This window comes from Rhinopithecus roxellana, chromosome 1 (genome assembly GCF_007565055.1).
Source record: "Rhinopithecus roxellana isolate Shanxi Qingling chromosome 1, ASM756505v1, whole genome shotgun sequence".
NCBI classification, from domain to species: Eukaryota; Metazoa; Chordata; class Mammalia; order Primates; family Cercopithecidae; genus Rhinopithecus; species Rhinopithecus roxellana.
This window is the reverse complement of record NC_044549.1, coordinates 67587329-67601935: the sequence shown is the minus strand read 5'-3', so window position 1 is coordinate 67601935 and position 14607 is coordinate 67587329. Positions and strand designations below refer to the sequence as shown.

Genomic DNA, 14607 nt, shown 5'->3' with positions numbered 1-14607 from the left:
ATATTTTTATATTTTTATAGGGCATTTGATTTAGGGCACAAGTTTCTGTTGCTGTAATAAAGCAATATAGTTCGTAATTTAAATTCTTTTTTTAAAAATGTGGTTTAATTTCAGCTTATAGAATATAAAAAATGTATGAGGGTTACTCTGATTTTTTTACCAAGTTTAAAATAAAAATCTCTGAAACATTTAAAAGATAAGACACAGAAAATTTCATTAAGAGCCCACTGTATACTTAAAATGACACTTGATGTATTTGAAAATGAATTGAGGCTTGAGTGTTAGAGAAGTGAAAAACCATCCATAAATTATCTATAAATGTGGTAAAGCAAATGAATTCTCAGTCATTGATTATTTTTAGAATGTTCAACTCTGCAATCTTACAGCCAAACAAGAAACAAAACAGAGGAGCTTCCTAAAATATATCTATATATAAAATAGTTTTTTAGGATACCATTTTAGAAGTGTTATTTTATACTTGGGGTCTCTCATCAAGGTATAAAATGCTTATGTTAATTCATATTGTACTTGGTGCTGTATTTTTCTTTAAAAATTGTATGTATATTGAAAAATAGAGCTACCATTGCTTTTGCTTAATTATATGATCTTAGTGACTGATACACACAAAAGTATGAGTGAGTAAAATTCTCTACATTTATCATTCAGCAAGTTTAATCAATTAGTTCCTGGTTGACTAGATTTTCTAAATTCAATTGGAGTTTGATCTAAGTTAAGAGCACATGCATTCCATAGTTAGAAATGACTATAGAATTTATGTTCCTTTAATCTAATTTTACAGTAAGAAAATTGCATCATATACAAAAATCAACTCAAAATGGATTAAAGACTTAAATGTAGAACCCAAAACTGCAAAAACCCTGCAAGACAACCTAGGCAATAAAAACATTCTGGAGATAGAAATGGGCAAAGATTTCATGATGAAGACAGCAAAAGCAATCGTAACAAAAGCAAAAATTGACAAATGGGATCTAAACTATAGAGCTTCTGCACAGTAAAATAAACTACTGACAGAATAAACAGACAACTTACAGAATGGGGGAAAATATTTCCAAACTATGCATCTGGTAAAGGTCTGATATCCAGCATCTATAAGGAACTTAAACAGATTTACAAGAAAAAACAAAAACAAATAATCCTATTAAAAAGTGAGCAAAGGACATGAACAGACAGTTTTCAAAAGAAGACACACATGCAGCCAAAACACATACGAAAACAAAGCTCTACATCATTGATCATTAGAGAAATGCAAATCAAAACCACAGTGAGATACCATCTCACGCCAATCAGAATGGCAATTATTAAAAAGTAAAAAACTAACAGGTGCTGGTGAGGTTGTGGAGAAAAATGAATGCTTATACACTGTTGGTGGGAGTGTAAATTAGTTCAACCATCTGGAAAACAGTGTGGCAATTCCTCAAAGGCCCAAAAACAGACATAACATTCGACCCAGAAATCCCTTTCCTGGGTATATACCCAAGGAATATAAATCATTCTATCGTAAAGACACATGCATGCGTATGTTTGCAGCAGCACTATTCACGAGAGCAAAGACAAGGAATCAACATATATGCCCATCAATGGTGGACTGGATAAAGAAAAGGTGGCACATATACACCATGAAATACTACACAGCCATAAAAGGAATGAAATCATGTCCTTTGCAGGAACATGAATGGAGCTCTGAGGCCATTAACCTGAGCAAACTAACACAGGAACAGAAAACCAAATAACTGCGTGTTCTCATTTATAAGTGGGAGCTAAATGATGAGAACACATGGACATGTGGAGTGGAACAGTAGACCCTGGGGCCTACTGGAGGGTGGAGCATAGGAGGAGGGAAAGGATCAAGAAAACTAAGTAATGGATAGTAGGCTTAATACCTGGGTGACAAAAACATCTGTACAATAAACCCTTGTGACATGAGCTTACCTATATAAGAAGACTCCACATGTGCCCTTGATCTTAAAACAAAAGTTAAAAAGAAAAAGAAAAAAAAATTGCATTCATGGAGGGACAGAGATTTTTAGACCACCAAGCCAGAACTACAATCCAGATGCCCACATCCCAGTTCAGCTTTTATTCTGTAAACACAATTTAAGTTTTGGTTAAGTTTATATTTTTATGTGTTATATTCCTTTTTTTGTAACATTTCTAAGTGAATGAGACTGACTTATGGGTCAAACCACCACTATCAAAATAAAAGCTGAAAGAAAATTCCTTTCCCTCTTAAAGAAATTGAGTGAGAGCAAGGAACATCCATATCCCAACGCCAGGTATTTGAGCCAGACAGGAATTAACCACTTACTAGATTCTAGAACTTGATTTTGTTAAAGTACCAGTTAGAAATTCCGTTATATATAACTATTAGCCAACTTAACCAAGAAAGTGATATTATACCAGATGAGTGATGAATAAGCATGTAATGTCATTTTATTGTTACTATTATTGGTTACAGTCTATTCTTACTACTTTACTCCCCCCACATACTGCAAATGTATCATCATGTCACTCCAAATTCAGAAATTTTCAAATCTCTTTTTAGCTTGTGGCACTGCATGATGCCACCCATGTTTATAGTTATTCAGTTCTAATCTACTTCAAACCTCAGACGTGAAAAGATGACATTTCTTACACATTAAGATAAACAGTGCATTCCTTCTATCACTTCAGGGAATATGTTAGTTGGGTGCTATAATTTTTGCATTTTGCTGTTTATAATATTAATAGCTATGGAATAAGAAGTGTACTATTGAACTGTCAAGAATGATTTGTTACCAGATGTTAGCATAATTTGCCAGCTGTCAAATTTTAATAATTTTTATTTGCCTAAAATGTGACACTTAACTTTCATGGTAAATCAAGACATATAGCAGGGCTTATTTGATATTACAGAAGCTAAGAAAAAGCTTGCATGAGGCTTGATGGTTTCAACACCTTGAATTGAGCATACACTTCGCATATGGCATTTTGAATATATTTTTTTTTCTGATACATTGAAAAGTTGTACTTTGCCTTATGCTTTTTATTCACAGAGCTTTGTGTAGAACTAGATAACTTACAGCTCTTCAACACTTACAAACGGGATGCAACAATCAAAATATACTTTAAAATGTTAGTTTTATCATTTAAATTTATTTCATCTTATTTCCATTCTCTGATAATTTCAAGTAGGTGCAAAGAGAGAAACTAATTATTTAAAATAAACAAATACCCTTTTCACAAGATGGCGCCGAAAGCGAAGAAGGAGGCTCCTGCTCCTCCTAAAGCCGAAAACAAAGCGAAGGCTTTAAAGGCCAAGAAGGCAGTGTTGAAAGGTGTCCACAGCCACACAAAAAAAGAAGATCCACACATTACCCACCTTCTGGAAGCCCAAGACACTGCGATTCTGGAGGCTGCCCAAATATCCTCAGAAGAGCGCTCCCAGGAGAAACAAGCTTAATCACTATGCTATCTTCAAGTTTCCTCTGATCACTGAGTTGGCCATGAATAAGATAGAAGACAACAACACACTTGTGTTCATTGTGGATGTTAAAGCCAACAAGCACCAGATCAAACAGACTGTGGAGAAGCTCTATGACATTGATGTGGCCACGGTCAGGTCAACACCCTGATTCGGCCTGATAGAGAGAAGAAGGCTTATTATGTTCGACTGCCTGATTACGATGCTTTGGATGTTGCAAACAAAATTGGGATCATCTAAACTGAGTCCAGTTGGCTAATTCTAAATATGTGTATATCTTTTCACCATATACATGCCTCTCTGTCAATTTCTGGTTGGGCTGGGAGGCCATACGCAGGCCCTGATGTAACAGGGCTTGGGCAGTACTCTCTGGTTCTACTTATACTTTTGAAACACTCACCCTGCCACTCCACCATGCTTGATCACTCCAGAGATCTTTGTGACTAGAGTTAGTGTCCTAGGAAAACCAGAACTCAGAACTTGCCTCCATGGTTGAGGGTAACAAGAAGCTTTACAAGAACCCCTTCTTTTATCCCTGGAAGATGATGTGTGTGAAACCAATGCCCATAGTTTGAAGGGCATTAGCATCCATTTCAGTGGAGTATGGGTTGGCTAGCTTTCGGGTAGCATTTTGTCCTCACATACCTGTCTACTCCCTCCAACCAGTCTGTCTGCTTCCCTCACCCCTTGCCCAATAAAGGACAAGGACTTCAGAGGAAAAAATAACAATAAAAATAAATAAACAAAAATTTGTGACTATTTTAAAATATTGACATTTTAATTTATTATATGCATATCATTTGAAAAATATAAATTCAGCCTATCAGTAATTTTTACAAACTCTTTTAGGTACTCATCTTTGATACCATGGGTGGTGTTATCTGTGTCCATATCACAAACTTGATTTGGTCATTTCATTCAAGTGACTTATCTAGCAGAAATACAAACAACCGCCAATGCCAATGGTATCACTTTCATTTCCATTATTAGGCATTAAGTTTAAAAATGTTCAGCCACTTGTGTTTAGGGCAACAAGAGAGAACCAAAGTTCTCCGTATCTAGCAACTTACCAAACCTGAGATTTTTTTCTCTCCATTTTGTTTTCTGTGACTTTGAAAGTTAATAATCTACAAAGTAAGTTCCATTAAGTTCATGTTTGAGAAAATCTTTGAAAATGATTTAATAAACTTATTAAAATGTATTATCACTAAAATACTTAAAAATGTACAATGATGAAGAGCAAATTATATTTGGCTTTAACAGATATGTGGTTAAGCATATTTTAAGTAACATCACTGATATGAAACATCAAACAATATAACACAAACAAACATAATACACAAATTGCACTACTTGTGTTCAGCCTCCAAGCATTTCTCATATTTATTCGCATCCTTCCATCTCTACTGATGCCATCATAAGGTCAGTAGATAATACAGATATCTCTCAGTTCCGCTACTTAGTAGTAACTTGGCTGGTTTCCTTCTTTCATCCTGTCTCCTTGTGATCTTTGATTGGTTCTCTCTCCCGCAATAAAATAAGGATAGAGAACTTGGCTGTCTTGTTTACCGCCTGTCTCCAGCATGCCTAACAAGTAATAGATGTTCAATAAATATTGTGTAATGAAGGGAGGGATAAAATGCATAGAAGTATAACTTAACAATCTTCCTTATTCACAGCCTTTTGTTTCCTTTTCTTGCAAAGTATCCATTATAAAAAAAGACGGAAATTCTAACCAAGTTTCTCTTTTCAACACTGGTTTTGTTTTAAAAAAACAAAATAAAATAGACAAGTCCATTGCAACCTGTCAAGGACTTATCTTGTTGGCTAAGAATTCTGAGCAGCCGAGTCCTACGTATGGCCCACATCAAAATAATGACTAGTGATTAAGTTACATCTGAACTAGGATTTTGTAAAACCTATTGAATCACATTCTGATGGATACTTGGAGGATTGGAGATTTGTCCTTGTTTAGAAAATAATTTCTTCCTTGAAAATAAAATATATGTTCGTATACTTTAACACAAACATACAAACATGCGTATAAATTTCCTATGTTGGTTTTATTTCTAGATTATAAAATGAAGAAAAAGAAATGTCTGCCCCTTATTTTATGTACAATATTCATATCCTTTTCTAAAGTTTTACATTTTCTGAGATCTGAAACAAATGAAGAATTGGTTCAATATCCACCTAATACCAGCTTCCAGAGAAGTATTGTCTAGGATATTTGGGCTCAAATTCAGACTTGATCATGTAGGGGTTAAATGACTTTCAACAACTCACATATATTTTGGTCTCAACTCCCATTACTGTTAAATAAAAACAACAAATTAACTGTTATTAGATTTGCAATAAATTAAATATTAATTAGATATTACTAGATTTGTCTAATCTATCATTGTTACATGTATAATACATAATAATATAGTATAGTTATATATAATACACACATGCATACACATAAACTTATTTGCTGCTATTCTACTATAGCCCTAAATATAATGGTATAAAAAATGTTGTGTTCATGATATTGTGGGTCAAGATTTTAGGAAAGTCTCCCATGGGCAGTTCAAATTCAGTTTACTTTTTAGGATATTTACATTTCAATTCATAAGGGATATGGTCTATGTTCTGTTTTATTATTCTTGTGATGTCTTTGTCTGGGTTTGGTGGCAGAGAATAGCTTCATGGAATGAATTGGGAACTAGTTATTCCTCTTCTACTTTGCAGAACAGTGTGTGAAGGATTGATGATAATTCTTTAATCATTTGGTAGAATTAATCAGTGATGCCATCCGGTCCTGTGTTTTTCTTTGTGGGATTTCTTGTTTATTACCTTTTAATTTTATTTTTTACTTGTTGTAGATCTATTCAGATTTTTGATTTCTTACTGCGTAAGCTTCATTAGTTTGTGTCTTCCCAGGAATTTGTTCATTTCATCGAGGTTATCTAATTTGTTGCCATAGAGGTGTTCATGGTATTCCATTGTAAAATATTAGTTCTGTAAGGGCAGTGATAATGTACATTTTTTTCATTCCTTATTTTGTCAGTTTAAGTCCTCTCTTTTTTTCTTAATCAGTCTAGCTAAAAGTTTGTCAACTGTTTTGATTATTTCAATCAACTTTTGTTTTTCTTTCCTCTCTTTTTTATACTGTATTTTATTTATTTCCACTATAGTTCTTTTATTTTATTCTTTTTTTTTTTTTTTTTTTTTTTTTTTTTTTTTGAGGCGGAGTCTCGCTCTGTCGCCCGGACTGGAGTGCAGTGGCCAGATCTCAGCTCACTGCAAGCTCCGCCTCCCGGGTTTACGCCATTCTCCTGCCTCAGCCTCCCGAGCAGCTGGGACCACAGGCGCCCGCCACCTCGCCCGGCTAGTTTTTGTATTTTTAGTAGAGACGGGGTTTCACCGTGTTAGCCAGGATGGTCTCGATCTCCTGACCTCGTGATCCGCCCGTCTCGGCCTCCCAAAGTGCTGGGATTACAGGCTTGAGCCACCGCGCCCGGCCTCTTTTATTTTATTCTTTCTGCTAACTTTGGATTTAGTTGCTCTTTTTTTGTAGTTTCTTAAGGTGGAAGTTTAGATTATTGATTTAAGACTTTTAATTTTTTAAAATACAAGCATTTACAACTATAAATTTCCTCTTAAGCTCTGCTTTAGCTGTATCCCATAAATTTTAGTTGTGTTTTTTTTTTTCATCTTGAAGTACTTTCTATTTTCTTTATGATTTCTCCTTTGATCTATTGGTTATTTAGGAGCTTATAGTTTAAGTTCAAACTAATTGTAATTTTCCAAATTTTCTTTTGTTATTGATTTAAAATTTTATTCTACTGTGGTTAGAGTACATACTTTGTATGATCTCAGTTATTTAAATTTGTTATGTCTTCTAAAAAGACTAAACTTTTTATTATTATAAAATGTCCTTCTTTGCTTATAGTAATATTTTTTGTCGTAAAGTAATACATAGTTATGTCACAAACTTAATATTTTGCCTGATAGCAATACAACTCCTCCAGCTTTTTCTGGGGTACTGTTTGCATGACATATCTTCATGTATCTTTTAACTTCAACTTATTTGTGTCTCTAACCTAAAATATTTATCTTATAGATAACACATAGGTGGCTCATTCTTTCTTTTATTTTTTTCATTTTGCCAACCTGCCTTTGAATTGGAGTGTTTAATCCATTTATGTTTAATATAATTACTGAAAAGAAAGATGTATATCTTCCATTTTTCTATTTATTTTCTGTATGTCTTATATCTTTTTCCTCCTCCATTTTTCTATCACTTTTTTCTTTTGTATTAAGTAGATATATTTTCTCATGTATACTTTAAATACCTTTATTTTTTCTTTCACTATATTTGAGTTATTTTGTTAGTGGTTACCCTGAAAATTAAAATTAACATCTTGATTTATATACATCTTGTTTGGATTAGTACCAAGTTGACTTCAATAGTATAAATTTTATTCCTATACAGCTTCATTCTGAGGCAGGATAAGTAGTAAAGGAAGTAAACATGTCCTTGCTATGTGGCAGCTATAGTGACTGCACAGTCAATACAATAAACCGCAGCATTCACATTGTAGTCAAACTCATTCAAGCACAACTATCTACAGTAAGGAATTTCCCCTGTAGACAACATGCATATTTTGATTTTACCTGTCCTCAGACTGACCCTTTGCTCACTATGATAGTAAAAAGCACACCCCATGTGGAGATTTAAGGTGCTAATGAGACATATGATGTATGAACAAGCATGTACAGCTACTGCACATGTGCACCCAGAGGACTACCCAGAACATGCTTATTAGTAACACCTCTTCCAATCCCCTTATGAATAATCATATAAGACTCCCATAAAGGGAGTTCCTCCAGTAACAGTCAACACTGTCTCATCCTCACAAGCAGTACAATTCGAATCATCTCTCAGGGTGTATTGTGTACTCTGGACCTAACTTTCAGAGCATTATTTCTCCTTTTCAATAAACTGCTCTATGCTGCAATCTCCTTTGCTGTGTGTCGCTTGCTGAAATTATTTCAAACAAGAAGAGAAGAACAGAGGTTTCCCAACAGCCATCAACAATTCCATTCCACTTTCCTTGTGCTATTTTGTCATACAAACTATATTTGATATACTGTAATCTCATCAGCATAGTTTTATATGCTTTATAATGTTATCTTCTAAATAAACAGAATAAAAGTATTTCAAATAAATATAAATTTATACTGCTCTTTATATTTATCTATATAGTTACCCTTACTGGTGATCTTTTCTTTTTCATTTGGAATCAAGTAACTATCTAAAGTCTTTTCATTTCAACCTGAAGAAGTCCCCTTATTATATTTATTATAGGGAGGGTCTTCTATCCCTAAAGTCTTTTTATGTGTCTGAGAATGCCTTAATTTTTCTGTTAATTTTGAAAGACAATTTTGCCAGATATAGAGTTCTTTGATCATGCATTTGACCATGTCATACCACTGTCTTCTGGCCTCTATGGTTCTGAAGAGAAATAAACAATCTTATTGAGAATGCCATGTGCAGAGTAAGGTCACTTCTCTCTTGCTGCTTTCAAAATTTTGTTTGTCTATGACTTTGGACAGATTAATTATTGTATGGTTGGCCATTGATTTTTTGGGTTTATCTTTCTTGGAAATAATGAACTCCTAGTTGTGTAGATTGATTTTTTCATCAATTTGAAACATTTTTAAATATTATTCCTTCAAATATGTTTTCTGTTCCTTTCCCTCTCCCTCTTCTATGAATTCCATTATGCCTATGTTCATTTGTATGCCAGATTTTTGTCCCAGAAGTCTTTAAGGTCTTATTCATGTATCTTCATTTCTTTTTATAGACTAGATAATAAAATTAACTTTGTTCAAATTTGCTATTGTTTTCTTATGCCAGAAAAAAAAAATTCCTTGATGAGTCCCTGTTATTGAATTTTTATTTCAGTTAATATACTTTTCAACTCCAGAATTTTTATTTGATTATTTTCTTAAAAATAAAATTCCTATCTCCTTATTCACATTATCTGTTTGGTGAGAATCATTCTCATACTTTCTTTTGACTGTTTAGACATGGCTGCTTTAGTTCTTTGTGAATATTTAAAATAGCAAATTTAAAGTCTTTGTAATAAGCCCAGTAGCTGGGCTCATCCGTGACACTTCCTTTGATTGCGTTTTTGTTGTTGTTGTTGTTGTTTTGTATATCAACCGTACTTTCTTGTTTCCTTGCATGTCTCATATTGTTTAACAAAACCTGGATATCATAAATAATACAATGTGGTAAGTTTCAAAATCAGAATCTGCCCCTTATTACTCTTTGTTGTTATTGTTGTTGCTTCTTTTTCATGCTTTTGATCTGTTTAGTGACTTTCTAAACTAATTTTATACGTTTTGTCATGTGGAGCCTCTGAAATCTCTGCTCAGTTAGCTTAGTGGTCAACTAGTGATTGGACAGACATTTTCTTAAATGCATGGAACCATAAATCTACCATTATTTTCCAGGGACTTCATCTTATTTGGGTATGCCTTCAAGGATAAAGAAGTCAGTTTGTAATTCTGCTTCAGCTTTTACTTCTTCCTTGCACAGAGCCTCAAGGTCAGCTAAAGGTATGAGAGTAGGACTTCTCAGGTCTTTTCCAGGCATATGGACAGTCCTACACATATGCAGAATGGCCTACTAGATTCCCAGTTATTTTGTAGCTTTTCATAGACTTCTATGGGCATATTGTTCACCAATTTTTTTTCTTTTCAGATTTTGGTAAGCTTTTTGATTGCTCCAACTGTTATCAGCACTTTAGACAACTGCAATGACATTGTTTTTATAAATGCCCATCCCCAAAAAAGCTGTTTGCCGTCAGTAAGTTTTGAAATAGATCAAAAAAGACAAACACTGAGTGGTGGTTTCCAGGGAACTGCAAAACAGGTCAAATCATGACAATTTTTCTGGAGAATAGGGCTTTGGGAGAACTCCAAATTATTTATCCTAGTGGTTGATATAATTCTCAATTTTTTTCTAATTTAAACTTTTATTTTAGGTTCCAGGGGTACATGTGAGTGTTTGTTACAGGGGTATCTCATGTAATGTTGAAGTTTGATGTATGAATGAATCTATCACCGAGATAACAAGCATAGTACCCAATAAGCAAGTTTTCTACCCTTGCACTGCTCCCTCCCTTCCTGCTCTTGTATTAACCAGTGTCTATTGTTCCCTTCTTTATGTCCATGTGTCCCCAGTGTTTAGTTTCTACCTATACATGAGGACATATGGTTTTTGGCATGGCCTTCAGCTGCACCCAGGTTGTTGCAGATGACATGATTTCATTCTTTTTTTTTTTTTTTATGGCTACATAGTATTCCGGTGTATATGTACCACATTTTCTTTATCCAATCCACCATCAATGGGCACCTAGGGTGATTTCATGTATTTTGCTATTGTGAGTAGTACTGTGATGAAAATAGGAGTGCAGGTGTATTTTTGATAGAATTGTTCATTTTCCTTTAGATATATGTATACACTAATGGGATTGTTGGGTTACTGTGTTCTATTTTTAGTTCTCTGAGGAATCTTTAAACTGCTTTCTGCAGTGGCTGAACTAATTTAAATTCCTACCAACAGTATATAAGCATTACCTTTTCTCTCCAAAGTCAACAGCATCTGTTGTTTTTTGAATTTTTAATCATAGTCATTCTGACTGGTATCTCATTGTGGCTTTGATTTTCATTTCTCTGATGATGAGTGATGTTCAGCATTTTTTCAGTGTTTGTTGGCTGCTTGTATGTCTTCTTTTGACATGTGACTCTTTAGGTCCTTTGCTCCCTTTTTAAAAAAAATTTATATATCACTACCTATCTTCTCAGTTTGCTCATGTTTTCACCTCCTATCTTCTCAGTTTGCTCACTTTTTAACGGGATTATTTCCTTTTTTCTTGTTGATGTGTTTAAATTCCTTATTAATTCTCTATGTTACATATTTATCAGATGCACAGTTTGTGAATATTTTCTCCCATTCTATAGATTGTCTGTTTATAGTTTCTGGTCATAGATGGTCTCTTTTGCTGTGCAAAAACTCTTTAGTCCCACTTGTCAATTTTTGTTTTTGTTGCAATTGCTTTTGAGGACTTAGTCATAAATTCCTTCCCAAAGCTAATGTCCAGAATGGTGTTTCCTAGATTTTCTTCTAGGATTTTTTATAGTTCCAGGTATTAAATTTAAGACTTTAATCCATCTTGAGTAAATTTTTTATAGGATGACATGTAGGTGTCAAGTTTCATGCTTCTGCATAGGATAGCCAGTTTTTGCCACATTATTTATTGAATAGGGAGTCTTTCCCCATTGCTTATTTGTGTTGACTTTGTCAAAGATCAGTTGCTTGTAAGAGTGTGACTCTATTTCTGGGTTCTCTATTCTGTTCCATTGGTCTATGTTATTGGGGGAACCTGTCCCCAATATTTCAACATAGATTCTTTCAATTTTCCATAAGTGTCAGCAGGCTGAGAAATAAAGAGAGACAGTATAAAGAGAAGAATTTTACAGCTGGGCCACTGGGAGTGACATCAAATATCGGTAGGACCATGATGCCTGCCTGAGCCTCAAACCAGCAAGTTTTTATTAAGGGTTTCAAAAGGGAAGGGGGTGTAAGAACAGGGAGTAGGTACAAAGATCACATACTTCAAAGGGCAAAAAGAAGAACTACTAATAAGGGTCTAACAAAGATTGCATGCTTCTGAGGGAACAGGACAAAGGGAAAAAGTAGAACAACTGATAAGGGTCTATGTTCAGCAATGCATGTATTGTCTTCATAAACATCTTAAACAATAGAAAACAGGGTTCAAGAGCAGAGAACCAGTCTGACCACAAATTTACCAGGGTGCAGTTTTTCCCCACCCTAGTAAGCCTGATGGTTCTGCAGGAGACCAGGGCATATCTCAGTCCTTATCTAAACTGCACAAGACAGGCATTCCCAGAGCAGCCATTTATAGACCTTCCCCCAGGAATGCATTCCTTTCCCAGGGTATTAATATTAATATTCCTTGCTAGGAAAATAATTTAGCGATATCTCTCCTACTTGCACGTCCATTTATAGGCTTTCTGCAAGAAGAAAAATATGGCTCTTTTTGCCTGACTCTACAGGCAACCAGAACTTATGGTTGTCTTCCCTTGTTCCATAAAATATCACTGTTATTCTGTTCTTTTTCAAGGTGCACTGATTTCACATTGTTCAAACACACATGTTTTACAATCAGTTTGTACAGTTAACACAATTATCACAGCGGTCCTGAGGTGACGTACATCCTCAGCTTACGAAGATAACAAGATTAAGAGAGTAAAGTAAAGATAGGCATAAGAAATTATAAAAGTATTATTTGGGAACTGATAGATGTCCACATTAAAATGAAATCTTCACAATTTATGTTCCTCTGCCACAGTTCCAGCCAGTCCCTCCGTTTGCGGTCCCTGACTTCCCGTAACACTATGTGTCTGTTTTTGTACCAGTATTATGCTGTTTTGGTTATTGCAGCCTTGTAGAACAGTTTGAAGTCAGGTAATATGATGTCTCCAGCTTTTTTTTTTTTTTTTCTCCCATAGGATCACCTTGGTTATTTGACCTCTTTTTTGTTCCATATGAATTTTAGAATACTTTTTTTCTAATTCTGTGAATGATGTTGATAGTTTGATAGAAATAGTGTTTTTTTCTAGTTTTTAGAGATGTGATGTTTGACTGTTAATTTGCAATCTTTCTAACTTCTCTCCATTTTCATTTACTTAACAGGATTTTTTTTATTTCTGCCTTAATTTTGTTGTTTACCAAAAGTCATTCAGGAGGAAGTTGTTTAGTTTCCATGTAATTGTGTGGTTTTGCAAAATCTTTTTGGCATTGATTTCTATTTTTATTCCACTGTGGTCTGAGAGTATGCTTAGTATGATTTTGATTTTTCTAAAACTTATCAAGACTAGGTTCATGACCTAGCATGTGGTTGATCTTAATATATGCTCCATGTGCAGATGAGAAAAATGTATATTCTGTGTTTTTTTGGTGAAGTATTCTATACATGTCTATCAGGTCTGTTGGCAAAGTGACTAATTTAAGTTCAAAATTTATTTTATGCCTCAGTGATCTAACACTGTCAGTGGTGTGTTGAAGTCTCCTACTATTATTGTATGGCCACCTACGTCTTGTTTTATGAATCTGTGTGTTCCAATGTTAGGTAAGTACACATTTAGGATAGTTAAGTCTTCTTGTTGAATAGAACCCTTTATTAATATGTAATGAACTTTTTGTCCTTTTTTTCAATGTGGTTGATTTAAAGTCTGTTTTATTTGATATAATGATAGTGACCTATGTACATTTTTGTTTTCTGTTTGCATGTTTTCTGTTTTCATCGCTTCTTTGAGCCCATGGGTGTCACTACGTGTGAGATGTGAGATGGGTCTCTTGAAGGCAGTAGAAGGCTGGCTCTTATTTTTTTTTTTTTCTTATCTGACTTGTCACTCCGTGCCTTTTAAGTGGTGTATTTAGACTGTTTACATCTAAGGTTACTATTGATGTATGAGGTTTTCATCCTATCGCAGTGTTGGTACCTGGTTGCTTTGTAATCTTGATTGTGTAGTTGCTTTGGAGTATCAGTGGGCTATACACTCATGTGTGTTTTTGTGGTAGCAGGTATCTTTATTTTGCTTCCATGTTTAGAACTCCCTTCAAGATCGCTCGTAAGACTCATCTAGTGGTAGCAAATTCCTCTAGTGATTGCTTCTCTGGAAAAATATTTTATCACTCCTTCACTTATGAAACTTAGTTTGATGGTATATGAAATTCTTGGTTGGAATTTCTTCTCTTCAAGAATGCTGAAAATGGGTCCACAGTCTCTTGTAGATTGTAAGGTTTCTTCTGGGAAGTTCACGGTTAGCCAGTTCGTGTTCCCTTCATATATGATCTGACCCTTTTCTGTAGCTTCCTTTAAGAGTTTTTCATTTGCATTGACCTTGGTGAATGTGTCTTAGGGATTGTCTTCTTGTATAGTATCTCACAGGGATTCTCTAAATTTCTTGAATTTGCATGTCAACCTCTTTGGTGAGATTGGGAAAATTTTTGTGGATTATGTCCTCAAATATGTTTTCCA

General features: G+C 34.5%; 1 pseudogene; it reads left to right on the top strand.

The window, feature by feature from the left end:
- Positions 1 to 3244: 3244 nt before the first annotated feature.
- LOC104668105 lies at positions 3245 to 3721 on the top strand (annotated as a pseudogene).
- Positions 3722 to 14607: the final 10886 nt, after the last annotated feature.